Raw genomic sequence first — 16,153 nt, forward strand, 5'->3', positions numbered from 1 at the left:
TGAAAACAAGGATCAAAATTTTAAAATTGAGGCGATGCTCAACTGGGAGCTGATGTAGGCCAGCAAACACAAGGGGTGATAGGTGAATAGGACTTGGTGTGAGTAAGGACACAGGCAGCAGAGGCTTGGATGACCTCAAGTTTAAGGAGGCTGCAAGATGGCAGGCTGGCTGGGAGTGCATTAAAAATGTCAAGCCTAGAGGTAATGAAGGCATGGATGAGGGTCAGATGAGTTAGGTGGGAATGCAGGAATGGAGTTGGGCGAGGTTGCGGAGAAATGGAAATAGGAGGTTTTAGTGATGGTGCAGATATGCGGTCAGAAATTCATCTCAGGGTCAAATACAACATCAAGGTTGTGACCAGCCCGGTTCAACTTCAGACAGTTGCTAAGAAGAGGGATGGAGTCAGTGGTTAGAGGGTGGAGTTGTGGCGGGGACTGAAGACAATGGTTTCAGTCTTCCCAATACTTAATTGGAGGAGCTTTCTGCTCATCCGGTACTGGATGTCGAACAAGCAATCTGACAATTTAGAGACAGTGAACAGGTCGAGAGAGGTGGTGTTGAGGTAAAAATGGGTGTTGTCAGCGTACATGTGGAAACTGACACTGCGTTTTCCAATGATGTCACTGAAGAGCAGCATGCAGATGCAAAATAGTAGGGGTCAAGGATAGATCCTTGGGAGACACCAGAGGTAATGGTGCAAGGAGAAGTCATTGTGGTTGATTTTCTGGCTATGGCTGGATAGATAAGAATGGAACCAGGCGAGTGCAGTCCCAACTAGCTGGAGGGGATCTGGGGAAGGATGGTCTGGTCAACTGTGTCAAAGGCTGAGACAGGTCGAGAAGGACAAGGAGAGATGGTTTACCACTGCCACAGTCATAAAGGATGTCATTTGTGACTTTGATAAGAGCCGTTTCAGTACTGTGGCAAGGGAAACTTGATCACAAAATCTAGACTGCCACTCCAGTGCAGTAGTGAGGGAGCGCTGTACTTTTGGAGGTGCCAACTTTTGAATGAGATGTTAAACTGAGTCCCCATTTACCCTCTCTGATAAAAGATCCCACAGTACTATTTTAAAGAAGAGCTGAGGAGTTCGTCCTGATGTTTTGGCCAATATTTATCCCTCAGCCAACATCACGAAAACAGAGTATCTAGTCATTATCACATTGTTAGTCATAGAATCATAGAGCGCTGAAGGAGACCATTTGGCCCATTATGCCTGTGCTGGCTCTTTGAAAGAGTGGTTTAGTCTCATTTTCCTGCTCTTTCCCCATAGTTCTTCAAATTTTTCCCCTTCCAGTATTTATCCAATTTTCTTTTGAAGGATATTATTGAAACTGCTTCCACTACCCTGTCAAACAGTCCATTCCAGATTATATTGACGCACTGCATAAAAGAAAAAGAAATCATCCTGCCTCTGGTTCTTTTGCCAATGACCTTAAATCTGTGTCCTCTGGTTATTGATCCTTCTGATAGTGGAAACAGTTTCTCCTTATTTACTCTATCAAACCCCTTCATGATTTTGAACACCCTTATCAAATTTCAGCTTAACCTTCTCTGCGCGAAGGAAAACAACCCCAGCATCTCTAGTCTCTCCACCTAACTCTGCATCTCTGGTACTATTCTGATAAATCTCCTCTGCACCCCTTTGAGGGCATTGACCCCCTTCCTAAAGCTTTAGGGCCAGAATTGGACACAGAACTTCAGCTAGGGCCAAAACTCTGATTTATAAATGTTTAGCAGAACTTCCTTGCTTTTGCACTGTATGGGGGAGATTTTATCCTTATGCCTTTTTAACAGCCTTATTAACTTGTCCTATCACCTTCAAAAATTTCTGTGCATACACCCCTCAAGCCTCTCTGTTCTTGCACCCACTTTTATCCCATAGGCTTCAATTTTGCTAACGTCTATTATGTGGTACTTTATCAAACGCCTTTTGAAATTCTATATACACATTAACCACACCACCTTCATCAGCACTCTCCTCCACTACAACAAAAACTCAATCAAATTGATAAAACAGGATTTGCCTTTAACCCATAGTTTTCCAAGTGGCAATTAATTTTGCCTTGGATTATCGTCTCTAAAAGTTTCCCCACCACTGATATTAGGCAGACAGGCCTGTAGTTACTGGGTTTATTCCTCTCACCTTTTTTTTAAAACATGGATGTAACACTTCCAAATGTCCAGACCTCTGGTACCACCCCCACATCCAAGGCGGATTGGAAGATTGTGGTCAGAGCATCCATTATTTCTACCCTTACTTCCCTCAGCAACCTGGATGTATCCCATTCAGTCTCTGACTTTTCTACTTTGAGTGCTGCCGACTTTTTAAGTGCCTCCGCTTTATTTTAATCTTAATAATAATACGTGGGAGCTTGTATAAACTGGCTGCCCTGTTTCCTGTAGCAGTGACTATACTTCAAAAGTTTTCATTTTCTTTCCCCGCAGCCCCTTCCAGGATGCATCCCGGCTGGCTGATCTTGATGCTCTCCGTGCCTATTGGGCTGCCTTTTGGAGCCATGACTGGCACCCGCTGCTCGCTGATAAGAAGTAAATGAGATCAGTGGACCAATTTGCCGTGGTTCTGCTACCAGGTACTTATGATGCATTCAGCAAGCCTCAATTTGGGCACAATCCAATTTCTCGGCTCATGTGTTACATCCCGCTTCAGCATAGTCAGTTTGTTTGGCTCCTCTCTGTCAATTCCTTTCACGACTGTAAAAACTTTAAGTCACCTCAAAGTTTCTTTGTATCCAAAGAAAACAAGCCCAATTTCCTTAGCGTTTCCTCCTAACTTCAAATCTGGGCATAGGGGGGCAATTTCACTGACTGGGCAGTAAACTGATGGAGTAGATCACCCACCCACACCTTATTATAGAACCTGCCCAATTTGAAATGAATATCAGGTGACAATCCACTCCATCAAATTACCACCCAAGTGATGAAGGTTAAAATAATCCCCATGGAATCACCCCCATAATCCTTCAAGGACAATAATTCCTTTCCTAGGGTCAGTTGACCAGACTGTTGTTGAGGAGATATATACAACCTCCTTTGATTTGTTCTCTGTCCCTGCTAATATAACTAGTCTCTTGGTCATTTTATTTTATGGCAACCAAGTACTCTGCTGTGAATGTCTAATTTATCTACAACCACTGTTAGATTTCTTCTCTGATCAATAAATTAACACATAATCTATCTTTTTCTTCCGTGTTCTCACACTGATTATTTTATACTTATCTGCATTGAATTGCATCTGCCATCTACTGGCCCAATTACCTAAAGGATCCACAGCCGGTTGTATTATTTCCTCATCAAGTTTGTAAATAAAACAAAAATATAAACATTTTGTTTTTTAACAGTCTAAATTGCATGTTGAAGTTCTGGAATGGGATTTGAATGAACAGACTCCTACACAGAGGCAAGAGTGTTACAAATTAGCCAATCTGGCATAGCCTTTTCTAGGACTCTCTACTAATTTGGTACCTAATTCTAAGGCATGCTTATTGCTGCTCTTGATACCTCCTTTATTGAACCTAGGTTGGTTTCCCAGCTTATGGTGACTGAAGAAGCAAGAATGTGCCAAGCCTCAAGGGTACATATTGTGGTGTTATACAATTTTATTGCTGCTGATAGCCCACAATGCTTCTTGGGTGCTTAGTTTTGGATTGCTACATTTCTCCTTAATCTGTTCCACTTAAGACAGTGGTAGTACTACATAATGGAGAATGTCCTCACTGTGGAGATGCCACTTTGTCTTCATCGGGACTGTATGTTCGTCACTCCTACCAATGTTATCATAGACAAATTTGTCTGCAACAGGTAGGTGGGCAAGGATGGGCTACAGCTACTTCCTTATTTTGGTCCCCTCACCACCTGAGACAGGTTCACTATGGCATCTATGTACTTTAGGATTAAGGAAAGATCTAGCAATTCAAAACTAAGCATCCAAAGGCAGTGTGGGGTTTCAGCAGCAGCAGCAAAATGGCCAGCTTAATCAATAGCAGTAATACTGAGCCATTCTTGGCGGTGGCAATTGAAGACCACCACGCACAGTGCCCTTGCTTCCCTCAGAGCTTCCTCCATCTCATATTCAACATGGTGTAACTACTGATTCGTCAGTTGAGGTGGTGATCAGCAAGAGGTTTCCTTGACTGCGTTTGACTTTAAGCTGTGACATTTCATAGGCTCCGGAGTCAATATTGAAGACTCCCAGGGTCACTCCCACCTGACTGGATGTCGCTGTGTCCTTAGTTCTGGTGGGTCTTTCCTGCCAGTTGGAGAGGACATAACTAGGGATAGTGATAGAGGAGTCTGGAATGTTAGCTGATACATATGATTCTGTTAGTAACACCATGTCAGGCTGTTGTTTGACTTGAACGTGTCCCAACTTGGGCACCGCTTCCCTGAGGTTACAGAAAAAGACTTTTCCGAGTCGACTGGACTGAGATTGCCAAGAGGTCCAATACCCTTGTCAGCAACTCTCATTTTCTCTGATCAATCAGCTTCATCCAAAATCATCACCAAAGTAAAAATAGATGATTGTTCCTGGAGAATTTGTATACCAAGGCAAATATCTCAACATCGATTAATAACCTGACAGTGATACCAAAACTATGTATTCCTGCATTTGAGAAAACACACAAACAAAGGTTGAAAGAAACTGGTTGCAATTACATTAGCTGTACAGAGACCAGCAGTGTGTGGTTGTCTTTGTGTAATATAATCATAATAAAAGACACAGAATACACTTTTCATAAAATAAGCATATTGCACAAACTGTTTATTATGCCATCTTCTTTAGCCAGACACTCCTAGCTCAACCACCATGTATTCTTCTTGTCTCAGTGAGCCAGCTGACTGCATCTGTCACAACACATAAATTTTGATGTATGTAACTGCACCAACTTTATAGTAACCCTATTCTTTCCTTCCAGCTGTCCTCTTTTCTCTTTCAAGGAATTTTTAATTTTGATGACATATTTAGGAATGAATTAGTGACTGAAGGTTGAAATTTGGTTCTAGTTTAATTGAGGGGAGATGCTTTTCCTGCCTGAGAAACAATTGAAGTGGCTCTTAGTTTAGATTTAGAATGTGAAAGCCAGGTTTTGATTGCTTAGAAATGCATTTCTAAATCTGTTGAATGGGACAATTCATTCGAAACCCACACAAAGGCCTTGGACAATCAACCCCGGTCTTTTCAAAAAGATTGACACTAAAAAGCAATGGGTGAAAAGGCCCAGAGTAAGGAGAAAGACATTTAACTATAAATAAATGAAGAAACTGCATCAGCTGGCTCTGATTTACAAGTACACAGCAGCCTATCTTTGACTTTGAATAAAACTAAACTATACGCAAATCTTGAAACTTCCTGGTAATCTTTTGAAAATAAGGAATCCTGGGATTGACGTCCTAGATCAGGTGCTGCAAGATGTCAAGCATTTTTCTCCTTGGCACAATTTGCACAAGATTTTTCAGAGCGGATTACTTTTTTTTGCTGAGAGTGACAACATAGAATCCCACCTTTTCACTTATTATAGTTCCTTCCAATTTTCTCAGTTTCAGGTTCACCTCATGTCCATGTGACTTGAATGGAGTTCTTATATCTATCACATTAATAAGCAGCATACTTTCAGGTAATCCTTTTAACCATTGTCTTCATTCCCTTACCAATTTACTTTCTTTCTTTTCATCTTGGATGCTTTTGATTCTCTGTTGGCTATTTTCTATGTCAGTGATTTTCATCAGTTATACATACCGAGATGGGTCATATTTGCCTAGACAATGGTCACACATATAAGACTGTGGCCAAACTACTCAAGCCCTCTTCTGATGTTGTTTGCTTAGCTCAGTACCTATACATTTGCCTGTTATTTCAAACCGTTTCCTCCCCTGCATGATATAGCTAATGAATGCATAAATCTGAAAGGGTGGACCAAACAAATAAACATTATTTTGGAATAGGCAAAAAACAATATTCTAATGAACTAGTTTTTCAAATGTTCTTTAGGTTGACTCTTTTGCAAGGGTGAATTAGTTTTGATGCTATAAACTATGATCTTGTAAATAATGCATGCTTTTTAAAATGAAGACAAGTTTCAGTTGTTACACAGATCGTAATACTCCTCGAATGCGAGGTCTTCTTATCAGAAGAGGGGAGGTTATTCTAATCATCTCTCAGTACATCCAAAATGGGCATATCTAATTTAATTTCAAGTAATTTGATAACTTAAAGCAATGTTCTAGATTGGATGCTGTAATTTAACTAAACAGGATTTGCAGCAATGATTACAAATCAGCCAATTTTTTCCCCATGGGTGTAGTTTCATCTTTATTGCTAAAAAAAATCACTTTGTAACACACACCAAAGGTAGAGAATGCCTTCAATGGGTACTGTCATTAGTTGTACCTCATTCAAAATATTGTTCTCAAGATGTATCAGTTGCGATCACTTTCTTGCCTATCGAATGTTCAAGTTAGTTCAGTACTTCAAAGGGATCCACCAAGAAAGTATTCCAGCCACAAAATATATGTAAAATTGTAAGGATAGGAAATAGAGAATTGGACATAAGCAACAATGAAAGCATCTGCAACACAGTGTACATTGGCAATGTTGAATCCAATGCTTAAAACAGTGCCTCAATTTATTTCCTTTCTGCTTTAGTTTAATGAAGTGATAACAGACTTAGAGCAGGTCAGCAGTTATGTTAATGATTTTATTATTTTGTTTAAACAGATCATGTTAGCATAAATATAACTGTTTTAAAAGACAGTTTCCATAGCAGATCTGAGGGAGCCATGTTTTTGGATGGATAGTGCCTTGTAAAGTGTTTCCCTCAGGGTACTTTTGTTCTGCCATTTCAGAAATGGTTGTGAATCTAAAAGAATTTTACACAGAGGAACATTAATGCATGTCACATAGCACAGTGGTCCATCATAAAATTTAGTAAATGGACATTATAAATAAATTAATACACTACTTTCTCTAAAAGACATTTTTGCCAAAAGGGCTCTAAAATTTGCAGTAGCTTTCAGAAACAGTCGCACATACATTTTTACGCACTCTTAACAAAGCATGTACTAGTCTGTCGACAGACCATAACACATTAAGAAATGAATAAATGAAAGTGATGAATAAATGAAAACTACTTACCCATAAAGAAAAAGATTCCCTAAAAAAAGTAGGTTTTTGAAATGTAAGATTTCTATTAAATACAGAATGCTGTATTTCAATGAAAACAAAATCTTGCATTTATATAGCAGCATCTCACATTACTCAGAAATGTCTCAAAGAACTTCACACACAATGAGCTGAATTTTATGAGGTTCTGGCGTCGGGGGTCATGACGGGACGCCCGGATATTTCTTCCGGGAGAGGCCCGCCATGACCCTCAACGCCAAGAAGGCCCCGCCACATTTTACCAGCGGCGGTGAGGCCTCGGTGCAGACCCCCCCCCACCACCCCACCCACCCCCCCCCACCCCCCCCAGGTAGGAGAGGGGAAGCAAAGTTGGAATAAATTTTAATTAATAATGTTAGTGCGGTGGGACTGTTAAACATTTAAATTTACCTGAAGGACTTGAAGCCCTTTAAAAATGGCACCAGGCCTACACGGTGCCGCTGCCCCCTCTATTTAAATGAGCCCCTGCGTGAAATATCCCGGGGGCACAGCAACGGCGCATCTACGCCTGAAGAGCGCCAAGATCACAGAGCGCACTGCCACAATTTGCGACACGCTCCTAAAATTCAGCCCAATTAATTACTTCGAAGTGCAGTGAATGTTGTTATGTAGGTAAACAAGACAGGAATTTTATGCACAGCTTTACTGAGCATCACACTTCAAAAGGTAATTAAATAAAGTTGTCAATTCAGTTGGAGTCATGGGACACTTATGACAGAGGCATGATTCGAATAATTCTTTCAAAAGGAAAATTTCTGTTATATTTTTGTATGAATTTAGATAGAGTAATATGGATAAAAATCTGCATTTGCATTAGCTGTGACTTTGAAAGATAATTCAATTTGTCTTGGTGACCACTGGGTAGTCAATGTATGAAATTGTCTAGAAATATCTACCTTTTCCATGGGTTTATTTGGCTGAACTAGATATACCCCATTTGATGTTTTGATAACAACAGCAAGTTGTTATATCCTGCAATGCATTTACCTAAAGGGGTGATGGAAGCAGATTCAATAGAAAATTTCAAGAGAATTGGATAGCTCGATGGGCTGAATGGCCTCATTCTGTGCTATGATTTTCTATGATCTCATGAAAGATTTTCAGGGGGAATATCTCTCACCAATCCCATCAGGTGTGTACTGTTCACAACTTATCTTCTTGACTGAAACAGTTAAGATTTTAGTTGTCTCATCATAGTGAAGAAAGTGACCAGAACATACCATAGGAGTTCTTAGCTCTCTGTATCACATTGCCTATTCCTCAGTGAGACATCAAAGTGGGACTTTGTTGAGATATTGTCCACAACATTTCATCACAAACTCAAATAAGTTAGATTTAGGTTGGAACACAGATCAGATGGTCAATTCTAGTTATGGAATGATGTGACCCATTAATGGTTTTATGTTGCATCTGAGTGACTCTATTAATTATGAAGGAGTTGTGCAGTGATAGGTGTTATCAAACCATTTCAGAAACATTGTATAATACCTTTTTGCCTTTTTATCGTTTCTCCTTGGCAATTTGCTTTTCTAATCTTAAACCAGCAATCCATTTTTCAGTGGCTGCCATGGCTGCTTGTGCGGGGAATCAACATCCATTGCTCCAGTTTGTTCACTGCATGGTCATTCTTTCCTTTCAGTCACATCTGGCCTCAGGATTTGACTTTTCCGCGTTTCTGCACCACGATATCTCCTTTTCAGCATCACATGCATTTGATAATAAAAAAGTCCAGATCAAAATTAGCAACATTGTGAAACCATTGTAGTCAGCTGAGTGAAAAGAATCTTCTGATAGATTCAGGAATCCTTATGTAGTACTTGATTGAATGTGAGTAGGTTGCTACTTTCTGAAAAAAACATAGTGCAGCAGTTTAGCTGATGTAGTGAGTTAGATATTGGTCTTTCACCCTACAGCCTGGCTTAAATGCAACTGGTAAGATACAAGCCTTCTTTGTCTGTGGGTTGCCCCAATCCCAAATGAAACATGTTTGAGCAGTTCTAGTGGATGTGGATCAACAGCAGAGAACTGCCTCTAATTTGTCGCACTCCCAGAGCTCACAGGATGGTCAATTTGGAAAATGAAAAATGGTACATCGTACTGATGCAGCATTTTTCCAATTTTGGGGCTGGGACACATTATTTGGGAAGAGCAGATGGAGCATTACTCTGCATCTGACATATTGGCTCAGGAATGTTTACCACTGTCAACAGTATGGTAAATGGAAAAATGTTCCATATTGCAGTGCTAACATCCTTCACCCTGATGAAAAAAAGTGAAAAAAGAAACAATTCAGGCATTTATGTCCTCATAGGAGAAGCATCATGTTGGTGTATTTTTTACAATTTGCTCCTTCCTCTCCCAAACATGCCAACTCTCATGAATTGATTGCAAGAGACATGATTTCTCAGTCCAATTCAGTCTCTCTCGTGAGAGGGCGCTGAAAACTCTGGATTTTTTACAGTCCTTTTACACACATGCATCTGGTCCAGGACTGTACATGCACACCCAACGGTCGCGCCCGCTCATGCACCTAGACACCATAAAGCCGACTGCAATTGGAAGCGGGGCCTGCCAAAGCACATTGCTTTGTCGAGCCTGGAGCTCGGGTGAAGCTGCCTCTCACAGGGATTTCCATCTTGTCCTGTTACTCATTGCTGCCTGAAACTCTTACTGAAGTTCTGAGTGATGTCAGGCAGATTCAGGCTCACTCTGATGAATGGGCCAGTACACAGCCACTGACTATCACTCTGAGAGTTGAGTCCTCACCTTCCTCTCTTCAGCTTTCAGAATGCTGAGCATTAGTTTTGACCTCAGTAGCTTACCACAAGCAGCACAGAGCAAGTGCATTCTTTGACCATCAAACTGAGGACTCCTCTCCCCATTCTCTTTTCCCTCTGACACTATAGGCTTTAGATATCCCAACTTGCCAACACCTGAGTTCTGCATGTTCATGAATTCCATCTGAGCTCCGACTCTGTTCATCCCCCGTTCCGGTTTGCATTGTGGGCATTGCTCCTTCTCCAAGGTATCTCAATGGTGTGTGTAAAACAATCACTCATTCTTTGTATAGACAGTGACTGAGGAGAGAGGAGTTAGTTCCTGCATAACTTACATACTTGAAAAGAGAAAGTTGCTAGGCTATGGGGTAAGTGTAGGGGAGTGGAACAAACTGAATAGCCATGATCATACCTGGATAACAAGTAGGATTTTTAATAGGTAATTTGTGAAGCATTTTCAGATGCAGTAATATAGTTTCTGTAAAGAGCTCTGACCTGTTAAGTGATTAAATAAGCCACTAATGAGGTTTATAAACCAACTGTCTATCTATATTGGTTTATGTTTGAAAAAAATAGAAACTCATAATTCTTTTAGCAAACCTCTTGACTTCTAAGAGTTTGTCTCATGATTAATGAGATGTTGGGATGGGACTGTCTGCTCTCCCGAAGGTGCTGACTCATGTTGGAGCATTGAACCACTAGTGCTGGTAGTCCCCTAGTACTTCATCCAAATTCTATTAATCATTTGACCATGGAGACAATATCATCCAAGCACAATTTTCTCCTCACTTAATTTTTGTTCAGTCGCACATGCACACACACGCACATCCATATGTTTCAATGCCAGTCATATAAAAGCAGTCAAAAATAAATTCACTAGCTACTTTCCCTATAACCTAGAATACACGTGGGCGTATTGTAGTATTTCCAACTTCACTGCAACTCACTCAATACAGGATTTCACCCTCGGATCTGTATCTCTCTGTACCATATGATGTGATACACTTATATTATGAGCTCTCGGAGCATATTAAGATGGAATGCAGCAGTGTGACAAAGCATTTCGTCACAAACTTGCATCCTCATTCATTGAAGAGAGGAGCAATTGCACATATAAATAATGTTAATTCAGCTATCAACTCAGAGATTCTGTTCTTCTAGGTTTTAGATACACCAGGGATCATCCACCATTCACTTTTACTTCGTAGCAAAATCGTTACTGATTTTCTCATGTTAATCTATGTAACTTTTTTTCTATCTTTAATGATCCTTATCTACTTGCATCAAATTATTTTTCATTCTGCCTTTTGGCATTTTTGTTTTCTGTTTTTTATATCTTCCTTGACTTCCTTATTTGATTTTTTGAAGAACATTTTATTTTTCTGTCCTTTGCGTGACTTCAAAAGGAATTTTTGAATCCGGCAGATTCCAGATTTGGACAAGGTGGTTCTAATATTACCCCTCCACTAGAAGCTGGAACATCTCTATTCACATTCTGAAGTGGAGGGCAGTATTATTTTAAAACCTAATTATATAGTTTCTGTGATCCCCTTGTATGAATTAAGCCAGACTATTTTAGCAAACAGCCTATTAAAGCTAGCATAAGGTGGGACCCAAACAAAAATAGGTCAATCCAAAGCAAACCAAAAAAAGTTGCGTGAGCTCTACTTGTACCATTTGGAAAGAGGTAGCGAGAGTATGACAGAGACACAAGATAGTACTTCGCAAACCACGCAAACTATGCCCAATTTATTAAAACTAGCTATCAGTATCTTTTATACTCGAGGCAAACTGGTATCTATGTACCTGCCATAACATAAAATCCTTCTGAATAGCAATAATTCTCATCCTTTTATGAATTAGCACTATTTGGCTACCTATAAATAATTCACATAAAACCAAAAGAAAAATCGTTCTAGATCTCTCTTATTTGACAACAAAAAGCCTGTAACCTATCCCAGTCTCTAGATTGCGAACGAGTGCATATGACCCTAGATATTGGAAAGAATAATATTTCACCTGCATTCTAACAAAGCTCTTCATCAATATAGTGAGAATCATTTGTAGAGGAAAAAATAGTGAGATTCATGCAAGGCTAGCCTTTCCGGTGGAAATTTATCACCCTAATCCCATTCTGATTACAATCATGATCAACAAGATCATTAGATGTTGTCAGTGCAAACCTAGAGCCAATTTCTGAGAGAGAAAAAATTGTGAATCAGTCATACATTTCAGTATAAAGCATCACTAGGAGAGTACTGATGTGAGGTAGTGCAAAGGTCCCTCTACACTGCCGCAGCAAATTGTAAACGCCAACCTTACTAAAGAATCCACGACTGCATCAGCATGATGCTTTCAGTTCCCATATTGTCAGTGACCTCTTTGAATAAGACGACCAATTTATTGGCCATTAATGCAAAAGTGTAAGTAAATTTGTGCTGTAGACTCATGCTAGTTATCTACTGGAATGAATCTGTCTAAAGCCATTTCACTTGGAAACCAAGCATTAGGGAGAAAAAGACGTAGCCTACGTTTTCCAAGTGTAGGCTGCTGGTTGGTATTTTGCCCACCACCAATTCACTTTAAAAGTCTCGTCCCAGATTTTCTAATATCGTTGATGGATGAGATACTGTATTATCAGCCTGAACTGAGAAAATTTACCTCCACATCTTATCTCTTTGATCTATCTTTGGTGACTTTGGTCTTATATAATGCATGCCTAATATCAAACAGAATATTAAAGAGGTCAACATCTAACTTCACCACATTCTATATTGTTTTATTTAGGCCAAATTGAGATCATAATTTAAAAAAAAACTTAGTTGTGGTGATTTATTTGTTATATTACACAAAGTAGGATCCAGTCACTTATTCATTTGGGAAGGTAGAGTAGGGATGATTCCCATTTTCTTTATTTGTAACTAAAACATAAACACATCTATAAAGAGCATATTTACCATTTTGCCACCAACAGTGAACAGGGGAAATCTTCGAGTCTGGGGCATTGACATCAAGTCAATCTCAGTATTTGGTCAGGAAGGAATAGGAAGAGTTCGTGAATGGAAAGAATGCTGACTTGAGATTTCTGAGCAGTCGTATCTCTGACTCAGCTTGTGGGTTGATGACAACTGTGCTGCTTTCAGGCCTCTACTCAACTTGAAATGTCAGATCTCCTCAGTGATACAGAGCAGCGACGTGATGCAACACATCTGTTGGCAGGTGTATTTTTTTCATGCCTGTAAATGGAGAGCGATTAAAAGGGAGAAATATCTTGTGTTATGCCATTCTTTATTAATATTATACAAACAAGTTTCTTCTGCTTCCTAAGAGGCATTACTGCAGCATAGATTGTGCCTTATATGTAGAAAATAGGAAAATAATGAATATAGACATCTTAGTCATCCAGGTAGATCGAGGACATTTCCCCCCCACACATCCACATGCCATACTTCCTCATCTCTGGACTGGTGATTCATCAGTCTACACTTGGGTGTTGAAGGTGTGTTTAATCTGCTCTGTTTTTATATAGGTGTCTGTTCATGGACATGATTTTGTTTATATACATAAATAAAGAATCTCTTTGGTTTCAATTGCAAGTATTACACTAAAATGTGCACTAACTATTTCTATTAAAACAATTGCATTAACCTTTATTTCCATTATAAGGGCTTTGGAACATTCCTGGATTATTTACAGCTACTCTGCTAAACATCAGTAATAAATTCTGTGCTGTTCAGAATACTGTATGCATAACAAAACGTTATTTGAAATTAAGTTCGTTTTTCAGATGAATATTAATTACTGCCATGTAATTACTACCTCCTCATCAAATTACTAATACATGATCATCTCCTTAGGTAAATTATTCATCCACATAAATATGAACAATTTGAGATTTCTTTTTAAACTGATAGTAACAAGACTAATGTTGACTGGCCAGAGAGAGAGAGCTCTATGGCTCCCATTTCCATACCAGCTTCGTAGGAAATGCTTCAATATGCTTGGCACTCATGTTGATTACAGACATTTCTTTTCCTCACCCGTATCTGATGACAACATAGCAATTTTTTGTTACACAGATGCAAAGCTGGCTCATTTGCCAATAACTCTGCTGCCAAATTACACTTGGCCAGGGAGATGAAAATTGTTCCCCATATGTCCTTCCTAAATATATGCTAAAAGTTCAAAATTATTTCTAAACTTGTTTCCCCAACACTCCTCTCCTCTAATCAGCAAGGGGAAAAGCTAGATAATTAGTTTGAAAAGTTTGGGACAAATTGTAGTTCATTTCTTAAGTCATAAATAGTGTTATGCTTATGGAAGTAGCTTGGGGTACATTATTTTATTATCTGAATTCCTAACTGAGCAAATTAAAACATTTACTTCAAGATTTCAGCTGCTCTGTAGCATTGCATGAAACCCCAAACTCTCAAAATGGCATGCACCGCGCTTCTGGCCACTTCCGGCACAGCGCCCCATATTGAAAAGGGTGCTGGCGCAGGCATTCCAAAAGCTCTTGATTTTTCTTGATTTTGGCAGATCATGACGCCAAACAGCCGTTTGGTTCATTCGACGCAGGTCCACTGAACACCTGTGCTAATCACTCTCTGGTTAACATGCTCAATGAACCTCCCCACCCCCACAACCACGCACCACCATCACCCCTTTCACACTAGTGCTATTTAAAGGGACAGGCAGGTGAGGTGCTTTTGACTTACCTCTGTCATTGGAAAGTTTGTGGAAGTACTGTGGAGTATTTTTGGAATTGCTGTGGTGAGTTGCTGGATTTGGCAGGGAGTGTTGCTGCATTGATACAGGGAGAGCAAAGAATTTGGTGACCAGTCCACACAAAAGCTACAACAGTAGGGGCTGTAGTTGCAGTGCCTCTGGGTCTGCAACATGACAGACAAATGGAGCACAGACTGCAAAGAGGGGAAACTTTGCGGTGAGGGATGGGGAAGAGGGTTCCCTATGGAAGGTCCTATCCACCAAGGGTTTTCAGGCAGCAATTCTCCTACCTCCACCTCAGCAGGAGATGACTGAGATTCATCAAGGACATGGTCACAGAAATTCCTTCAATACAACCTACAGCCTTACACCAGGGCAATGACGGCGCTACCAGAGGCCATCAAGGTCACTGTTGCGCTAATCTTCTATGTGACCCGGATCATTCCAGGTGGAAGCAGGCGACATAGCTAACATTTCCCAGTACACCAGACATTGCTGAATTAGGAGGGTGATGGAGGCCCTGTATTCAAGAAGAGGTGAGTTTATTGTCTTCTCTCTAAGCAGAGAGAAGCAGGATGAGCTAGCAGGCTTTGCCAGGAGGGCAGGATTCAAAATGGTGCAGGAAGCAATCAACTGCACACATATGGTTCTGCTGGCCTCACACGCCAATGGGGAGAGGGTCAAGAACTGCAGAGGGTCCCACTCCATTAATGTGCAGTTGGTGTGCAGCCATGCAGGTCGGTGAACGCCTGCTATCCTGACAGCAGCCATGATGCCTTCCTTCTGAGGCAGTCTGGTGTTCCCGTGTCTTCAGGTCACCAGGAAGAACCAGAGGGTGGCTGCTTAGGGACAGGGGAGACTCCCTCTACACATGGTTGATGACCTACCCCCTCTGCTACCTGACCATGCGAGGACAACGGACGTACAATGAGGCCCATGCCACCACCACCATGAAAACCATCGTAGAGCAAACCACCTGGGTGTTCTTAAGCAATGGTTTCCCTGCCTAGGTGGAAGCCTTACAATATTCTCCAGAGCTTGTCTCCAAATTTATGGTGCATCCTCCACAGCCTCGCTATTATGAGGGCATAGCCACTGCCACCAAGCATCTGGAGGCCACCTCGGGAGGAGGAGGAGGGGGAGGAGCATCCGGGACCCCTTTGCTCCTGACAGGCTGGCTGTGAGCACCTACTCAGACTCTGGTTCCATTAGGAGATCATCCCTTCACCACCATGGCTCTACTATTTCCCCACATTTCCATCCATTTGCGACATCCCATCAGTGTCCCCTTGGTCAAGATCTTACAATAAAAACCACCGACAAAAATCTTGCCACAGAACATCTTTATCCAATAACACATCCAATTATATAAACAGAAGTTAACTATTCAGCCTTGCGCATTCCCTTCGTGCCTGCCTTGCAGGTGCCTTTGCCCTGACCTGCTGCTCCTACACAGTACTACCCCAG

At 40.7% G+C, this 16,153-nt stretch overlaps 1 long non-coding RNA gene across 1 annotated transcript; it reads right to left on the bottom strand.

Moving 5' to 3' along the window:
- Positions 1–6,703: 6,703 nt before the first annotated feature.
- Positions 6,704–13,222, bottom strand: LOC137371032 (uncharacterized). Its single transcript, XR_010975171.1, has 3 exons — positions 12,916–13,222; positions 8,670–9,027; positions 6,704–6,879 (listed from the first exon to the last, which is right to left on the bottom strand). It is a non-coding gene; the product is annotated as an uncharacterized lncRNA (long non-coding RNA).
- Between the last annotated feature and the right edge of the window lie 2,931 nt (positions 13,223–16,153).

The sequence above is a fragment of the Heterodontus francisci genome, chromosome 6, assembly GCF_036365525.1.
Source record: "Heterodontus francisci isolate sHetFra1 chromosome 6, sHetFra1.hap1, whole genome shotgun sequence".
Classification (NCBI taxonomy): Eukaryota; Metazoa; Chordata; class Chondrichthyes; order Heterodontiformes; family Heterodontidae; genus Heterodontus; species Heterodontus francisci.